We start from the raw sequence: 8,721 nt of genomic DNA, 5'->3' as shown, positions 1-8,721 counted from the left end.
AAAAAAAAATACGTTTTTAGCATATCTTCCATTTTTAAAATACATTTTCTCATTCTTGCCATTCAAGCCGTTTGAAATGCTTCCCTAAAGATCTCTATCAATAGCGTTGAAAAAAATGAATGCTTGGGAACTGAAATGAACCTTGATGGAACAGACTTCCGTCGCTAAAGATTCTATGAATCTGGGCTTCATTTAAAAAAATTTAACCCCAGGTCTGCCAGTGGAGCACAGTAGAGATCGGTTGGATAGGATAGCATCGCCAATTCAATGGATATGAACTTGGGCAAACTCCAGGAGGAGGTGAGGGACAGGGAAGCCTGGTGTGCTGCATCCCATGGGGTCACAAAGAGTCGGACACGACTTACTGACTGAACAACAGCAACTGCCAGTGGAGCACAGATAGGTGTTGAATAATCCCAGATCCCAAGCTGTCTGTAAGAATTCAGGTCTTTTTATCTTCCTCAGCAGCTGCATCTGTAAGTCTACAATATTACCCGATTATTTGTGACATTTTTACTTATCCTTCTAAGGATCGCTAGCTTTTATAGCAGGCAAACTCAAATGCCTCTCAAGTAAACTACTTTTCTGCACTGCACAGCCATGTGAAGAAATTCTTCGTTTGTTTATATTCTGATATTCCAAAATTTAGATTTGTAAATAAATGTACTTGCTGCCTTTAGAATAGTATAAATATTTTGCTTGCAAAACTCAGCATAAACTTTCATCCATCCTTTGGAGGCCTCAGTTCACTTCTCTGTCTCTGAGGATGTAGCTATGGGGGTGTTGATCAGCTCTTGACATTGAATTACTGTTTGAACGCCATGCATCACCTTTGGACTTCTTCCGCACAAAGCTGGAACCAGAGTCTTTAAAACCATGCACAAATATCAGATTAGTGGCCGTGAAAGACTTTTCAACAGCATCAATAAAATCTCAGCAGCAGGCACAGGGAGCCAATGGTCAGAGTCCCAGGGGGCCTTCCACACAGGATGCGCGTCTTGTTACAGAATTCCTCAATGCCTTTTTGCTGTCTCCCTAATGACCAGTTAAATGGGCTCCCTCGAGGATACTTGAGTCAGCGCCAGCCTGAAAACTGCTGAGGAAACATCCTCTTTTACTGGAAATGATTTCCATCAAACTGCCATGTGCCATATTTAGACTGAAGGCTTAGTAACACCCAGCCGAAGGGGCTAAGTTTGCAGGGCAGGAGGCCCTGCACTGTGAGAAAAGAACTTGCTTTTGTCTGGCCCAAGTGACCGCAGGGCAGTGAGCTGGTGAGTCTGTGGTGGGCTGAGGGACAGAATCGCTTCTTTCTCTCTGGAGAGACAAGCTCTCTTCTGCAAATGCAGCTGCTTCCTCTCATCGATTCAGAGACGTGAATGGGGAGGTGGTGATTCAAGGCTACAAACATCTGCCTGCCAGGGAAGCATAGCAACCCAGCAATTCTGCTCACCTGAGCTCAGCAGCTAAATGTCAGGCAAATGTCTCATCTCCCCCATTGAAACTTGAATCACAGAAAAAGAATATTAAAATGTCTTGAGCTGTAGAACAAATTTGTTAAAAAGCTGAGTCACAAAATTATAGAATGTTAAAATGTTTACTTATATATACACACATATACTGTTCATGGCATTCTTGCAGCAAGAAGGCTAGAGTGGTTTGCCATTCCCTTCTCCAGTGCAGCAGGTTTTGTCAGAACTCTCCACTGTGACCCGTCCATTTTGGGTGGCCCTGCATGGCATGGCTTACAGCTGGACATGAATTTGAGCAAACTCTGGGACATTGTGAAGGACAGGGAAGCCTGGCATACTGCAGTCCATGGGGTTTCAAAGAGTCAGACATGACGTAGAAACTGAACAGCAACATACACATAACTTGATATCACTGTATAAACATAATTACGTAGACATGGGATTTTAAGTGCCATCTTTTCCCCCAGCCCAATTCTGTCCTTGGCCTCTCTCTTCTCCCTCTTCCTTCCCATCCCGTCTTCCCAAATTAGTCTATATTAACAACATATCTTGCATCATTTCAGTTTCTTCCTTATGCTTACATAATTGTACACTAACATACAGACACATATGCATATAGATAGATCATTTCTGTCACAGTTTGATATCTACAAAAAAAGAAGATTCTACTGCAAAAAAAAAAACACTTCGGCATTTTGCTTTTCTCTCAATAAAAAATCTGGGAAATTCCTCCAAGTCAATCCCTATCATTTTGATTCAGTCTCCAACAGTGTGTAGTATTCCAGGATATGGAAGGTTTATTGTTGTTTCAGCTATTCCTGTTTGAATGGGCAACACTTCATGAAACCTTCTGCTCTTGTGTTTATGTACGTTTCCACTGGAAATCACAGCAAAGAATTCTCACCCAAGTTCTAAATATATTTTCTTTAACAAAGAACAAGAAAAGTCCTCCCTTGTGCCCTAACACAAGCTTATTTTCTATTCAGTGCAGATGGCAATACTATTTCAAAGTTTAGGTTTTGTTATTATTCAGATATCATAAGGGAGCAAATCAGGAGATGACTGCTATGGAAAAGATAGTTTGTTACTCATAGTTCCTAAGAGGGGAGAGCCTGCCATGCCATGTAGGGCCACACTGGAAAGTACCAGGTTGGTCTGGAGAAAGAATATCTAAAATATACAAAGATCTCCTACAGCTCAAAAAATGGGCAGAAGACCTAAATAGACATTTTCCCAAAGAAGACATACAGATTGTGAACAGGCACATGGAGAGATGCTCATGAAAAAAATATCATGAATTATCAGGGAAAGGCAAATCAAAACCACAATGAGCTGTAAGAACGGCTATCATTAAAGAGACAACAAGTAACAAACGTGGTCAAAGATGTGGAGAGAAGGGAAAGCTTGTACCTCATTTGGTGGGAATGTAAATTGGTGTAGCCAAAAAGGAAAACAGTATGGAGATTCCTAAAAAATAAATAAATAAAACTATCCTAGGATCCAGCACAGTGCTCCTGGTATTTATCCAAGGAAAACAGAAGGACAGACAAGGGTGCCTCATGACCTTAGAACCTCTGCTCTAGTCACTCTTTAGGTCCCAGGAAAGTGCTTTGCCACCTCTCATCTTTTTGTGCAATAACTGTGCCCAACTGCAATGAAGAAGCATGGGTCTATTGTTGGCAAACAAAAATATAGGGCACCCGGTTACATTTGAATTTCAGGTAAGCAAAAAATATTTGTTAGTGTTCGTTCAGTTCAGTTCAGTCACTCAGTCGTGTCTGACTCTTTGCAACCCCATGAATCGCAGCACGCCAGGGCTCACTGTCTATCACCAACTCCCAGAGTTCACTCAAATGCACATCCATCGAGTCAGTGATGCCATCCAGCCATCTCATCCTCTGGCGTCCCCTTCTCCTCCTGCCCCCAATCCCTCCCAGCATCAGAGTCTTTTCCAATGAGTCAACTCTTCGCATGAGGTGGCCAAAGTACTGGAGTTTCAGCTTTAGCATCATTCCTTCCAAAGAATACCCAGGACTGATCTCCTTTAGATGGACTGGTTGGATCTCCTTGCAGTCAAAGGGACTCTCAAGAGTCTTCTCCAACACTACAGTTCAAAAGCATCAATTCTTCACGCTCAGCTTTCTTCACAGTCCAACTCTCACATCCATACATGACCACTGGAAAAACCATAGCCTTGACTAGATGGACCTTTGTTGGCAAAGTTATGTCTCTGCTTTTGAATATGCTATCTAGGTTGGACATAACTTTCCTTCCAAGGAGTAAGCGTCTTTTAATTTCATGGCTGCAATCACCATCTGTAGTGATTCTGGAGCCCAAAAAATAAAGTCTGACATTGTTTCCACTGTTTCCCCATCTATTTCCCATGAAGTGATAGGACCAGATGCCATGATCTTCGTTTTCTGAATGTTGAGCTTTAAGCCAACTTTTTCACTCTCCTCTTTCACTTTCATCAAGAGGCTTTTTAGTTCCTCTTTACTTTCTGCCATAAGGGTGGTGTCATCTGCATATCTGAGGTTATTGATATTTCTCCCGGCAATCTTGATTCCAGCTTATGCTTCTTCCAGCTCAGCATTTCTCATGATGTACTCTGCGTAGAAGTTAAATAAGCAGGGTGACAATATACAGCCTTGACGAACTCCTTTTCCTGTTTGGAACCAGTCTGTTATTCCATGTCCAGTTCTAACTGTTGCATCCTGACCTGTATATAGGTTTCTCAAGAAGCAGATCAGATGGTCTGGTATTCCCATCTCTTTCAGAATTTTCCATAGTTTATTGTGATCCACACAGTCAAGGCTTTGGCATAATCAAGAAAGCAGAAATATGTTTTTCTGGAACTCTCTTGCTTTTTCGATGATCCAGTGGATGTTGGCAATTTGATCTCTGGTTCCTCTGCCTTTTCTAAAACCAGCTTGAACATCTGGAAGTTCACAGTTCACATATTGCTGAAGCCTGGCTTGGAGAATTTTGAGCATTACTTCACTAGTGTGTGAGATGAGTGCAATTTGAGCATTCTCAAAATTGCTGGCATATTGAGTGCAGCAATATGAGTGCAGCAGTTTGAGCATTCTTTGGCATTGCCTTTCTTTGGAATTGGAATGAAAACTGACCTTTTCCAGTCCTATGCCCACTGCTGAGTTTTCCAAATTTGCTGGCATATTGAGTGCAGCACTTTCATAGCATCATCTTTCAGGATTTGGAATAGCTCAACTGGAATTCCATCACCTCCACTAGCTTTGTTTGTAGTGATGCTTTCTAAGGCCCACTAGACTTCACATTCCAGGATGTCTGGCTCTAGGTGAGTGATCACACCATTGTCATTATCTTGGTCATGAAGATCTTTTTTGTACAGTTCTTCTGTGTATTCTTGCCACCTCTTCTTAATATCTTCTGCTTCTGTTAGGTTAATACTCCCCAATACTCTGTGATTTATGTTAACTTATGTTGGAGATGGATACAGCTTTGGAGACACCCCTGGAGAATGAATAAATCAAAGAACTTATTCATCAATGAAGACAGAGCTGTTGAAGACTGGGTCACTGATCTGGTCTTTAAGGCAGTCCTCCTTCTGCCACCACAGGGAACACCATCATGTACACACTTCTTGCCAACTCTTAGCAAGACAACACTGTTCTTCTTTCATTTATCATTTCCTTCATAAATATCTATTGTGTGCACACCAGGGGCCAAGACTGCCTCCAGGCGCAAGAGTGGTGAGGAAGAAGAGGACAAAACACTATAAAAAATGAATAAGAAAGGAGCTTCTCACTTGGTTGCCTGTAGTCCATCAGGAGAGACAAGGCATATTCCGCTAACAGCCAGAGCATGAGCGAAAGATGCTACCTGTGGAAGTCATGAGGCATTTCAAAAAGAATCAGCCTAGGGCTTCCCTGGTGGCTCCATGGTAAAGAATCCACCTGCCAATGCAGGAGACACAGGTCCGATTCCTGGTCCAGGAAGATCCCACATGCTGTGGAGCAACCAAGCCCCTGCACCACAACTACTCTAGAGCCCGCGTCCACAGCAAGAGAAGTCATTGTAATGAGAAGCCGGTGCACCCTAACGAGGGAGCAGCCTTCTCTCGGCTTAAGCAGAGAAAGCTCGCGCACAGCAACAAAGACTCAGCACAGCCAAAAGTAAATGAACACATAAAATTATATTACAAAGCAGCCTTTAAATCACCTTAGATGGGGATGCGGGTTCAGGATGGAAAACACGTGTATACCCTTGGTGGATTCATGTTGATGTATGGCAAAACCAATACAATATTGTAAAGTAATTAGCCTCCAATTAAAATAAATAAATGTATATTAAAAAATTAAAAAATAAATCACCTTAGATGTAGGTGGGTTTAATAGTCAAGAAGAAAACAAAGGAGGTTGAATGTCCCATGTGAAGACATGCTAGGAAACAGGGACAGGAGGCAAATTTCATATATCTTAGAGGTAAAACTTAGAGATAAATCCTAATGGAAGTTACTATTTTTTTTCTCTTGAATAATAGAAAAGTTGGTCATTTTTCCTTTGCAGAAATTGGCCATAATTGTCCCGTAAAGAAACTCACAGACACCAGCCAGGGAGCAGGTTAGTCCCTTTCACGGAGTGTTCAGGCAGCAATATATTTCTGCACAAGACCTACTCCTCAACCCTTCCAGTTCAGAATGCACTGCAGAGTTCTCTCCACCATGCCGCAGATGGCATATTATGCTTCTGGCTATTAAGCTGGAAATGCAAACCACTTTTTTGTGGTTCAAATAATCTCCAGGAGATAGTTTCCTGGAAATCTGAAGTCCTATTTCTCATATCACCTCGCTCTAAATTGATAATATCTATGACCTTTTCATCTAATTACACTAGAAGTTTGTACCTATTTTTATTAAATGGTTCCATTACATACCCATTATGTGATAGCTGCTTTCTGTTAATAATCTAATGAGCCCACTCCAAGATTTCTCTTTCTTTTCACAATTAGGTAAACATGCATAAATACATGAGTTTCTCATGTTATTTAAGATTTTCACAGAAATCCTTGTTTGACAAACGATTTTCACTAACACTTAAGTAGAAGACATAGACAACCAAAACTCCATCAAAAGCATGTGTACCCCACTTAGAGAAGTACCTAGATTGGGTCACCAGAGAAGGAAAATTGGAAAGGAACGAAAAGAAGGACGTAAAGAAACGGCATTCCAGATAAGTCAGGGGAATGCAGAAAACAAGCGAAAAAATGGGGAAATGTGGGAAGAGACTGAAGAATTCCACATCATGTCATCGGCCTTTCCAACATGCACTGTGTAGCTACCAGGGTCAGCATGGATCATACCTCTACCAACTTTTGAATCAGAAAAGTTCACAATGTAAAGCAATGTTCCCCTAATATGTTGCAAAAATCCTACTGGGTCCTAGGTAAAGGCAGAAATTAAATAAATGGAAAGATATTTATGAGAACACAATTAGGAAGAACTGTACTTCCTTACATTGGAGTCTTATCAGTAAATTGTCTATTATAGTGACTAACATATTAACATTGCATGGATTTCCATTTGCTCTTATCCCACAGTATATGCTATATTTGAGTTCTAAACCACTATTTTTATTTTATTTCCTCCTGTCCAATATTTGGCATGCATTCAGTCCATTGGGAACATTTGCTGTATTTGCAATAATTATTCAGAAGTTATAAAATATAATTATATAGCAGCAAGTAGCCATTATGTATGATTAGACATTACTAAATTCAAAGCAGGGAATCCAGTAGAAAAGTTAACTCACTGCAATACCTAGTATCATGAAAGGAGCCTGACTTTAGCAAATCCTTTTTCACTGAGGGCAGTAAGCCAGTAATGATATGCCTAAAACCATATTAATAGCAATTGCATTGCTAATTTCATTAGCATTTGCATTATCGCTATGTATTAATTACTACAGTCAGGCCACCAAAGACTAATATCTAAATCCGACAGCACCAATTCCCCAGATGCATTTTGTGGTCGCTGAATGATTATCATTCAACAATTTGCTGCTTTTGACAATTACAAAGCAACTCAAGCTCCCCAGCCTTGACAGGGCCAATTGCACAGAGATCATTGAAACTAAACCAAAAATTCCTTCAGAGACTTTAAGAGAAAACGCTGCATGAAAGGATGAAGGGATGGATGAAAAATACCAAGCACATGCTGTTACAGAGGTCTACCTTGACTCCAGGCGGTTTGTTCATATGCAATTTCCTTCAAGTGGAATAACATTTTCAGGGATTTCTCTGATGATTCATGCTATATGAAAAAAAAGTCAGTAGTCAACTAAGTGTAGGAAACACTGGTTTAAACAGAAACATGGGTCCTACTGCAGACCTTCTCAGAGCCTTTAATATGTTATTATCTCTTGTGACTCTATGAAAGGAGGATAGAGTTGGCAGAGTTTCCTAAAATTTATTTGACCATCTAATCTTTCTTCTCATTGCCAATCTCCTAGAGTTATCCATCCCAGGAACATACTTTTTAAGGAAGTGAATTAGCAGAATGTAACTTTAGCCAAGATAGTGAGCATTCCATAAAACTACACACCAAAATACATAATCAAAGATTACATTATATATAAGAGAAATTCACTGACATTAGAGGCTTCATAATTTCCAGATAAATGTCTAGTATATATTGTAGGCAGAATCTAATGCCACTGCCATTATCTCTGAAAATTATTCTCCTGAATGCTTCTGGTCCTCAGCCCTGGTTCTACTGAGCTAGGAATCTATGGATCATCTCCGCTCCAGTGCACAGTGTCTCCTTCCAGCTCGAATTAACCCAAATATGGAATGCCAGTCCTCTCCTAGATTTCCAGGAAAACCGAACAAATAAACAAACAAACCAAAGAAATCTTTCACACAGTCTGTTTGTTTTTCATAGGCTTTGCTAAATCCTGGGGAGGAATTTGGAGCTTACACTGCAGCAATGTAGTTGCAAACAACTCAACATTGAGCACTAGACACACCTTTGCTTTCTTTTCTCAAAACTTTATTGAGATGTAATTTGCATGCCATAAAATTAACCTGTTTGACGTAACAGAAGCAGAAGATATTAAGAAGAGGTGACAAGAATACAGAGGAACTATACAAAAAAGATCTTCATGACCCAGATAACCATGATGGTGTGATCACTCACCTAGAGCCAGACATCCTGGAATGTGAAGTCAAGTGGGCCTTAGGAAGCATCACTACAAACAAAGCTAGTGGAGGT

The sequence above is a fragment of the Bison bison genome, unplaced genomic scaffold (genome assembly GCF_000754665.1).
Source record: "Bison bison bison isolate TAMUID 2011002044 unplaced genomic scaffold, Bison_UMD1.0 scf7180017864037, whole genome shotgun sequence".
Classification (NCBI taxonomy): Eukaryota; Metazoa; Chordata; class Mammalia; order Artiodactyla; family Bovidae; genus Bison; species Bison bison.
Note: the sequence above shows the minus strand (reverse complement) of the source record.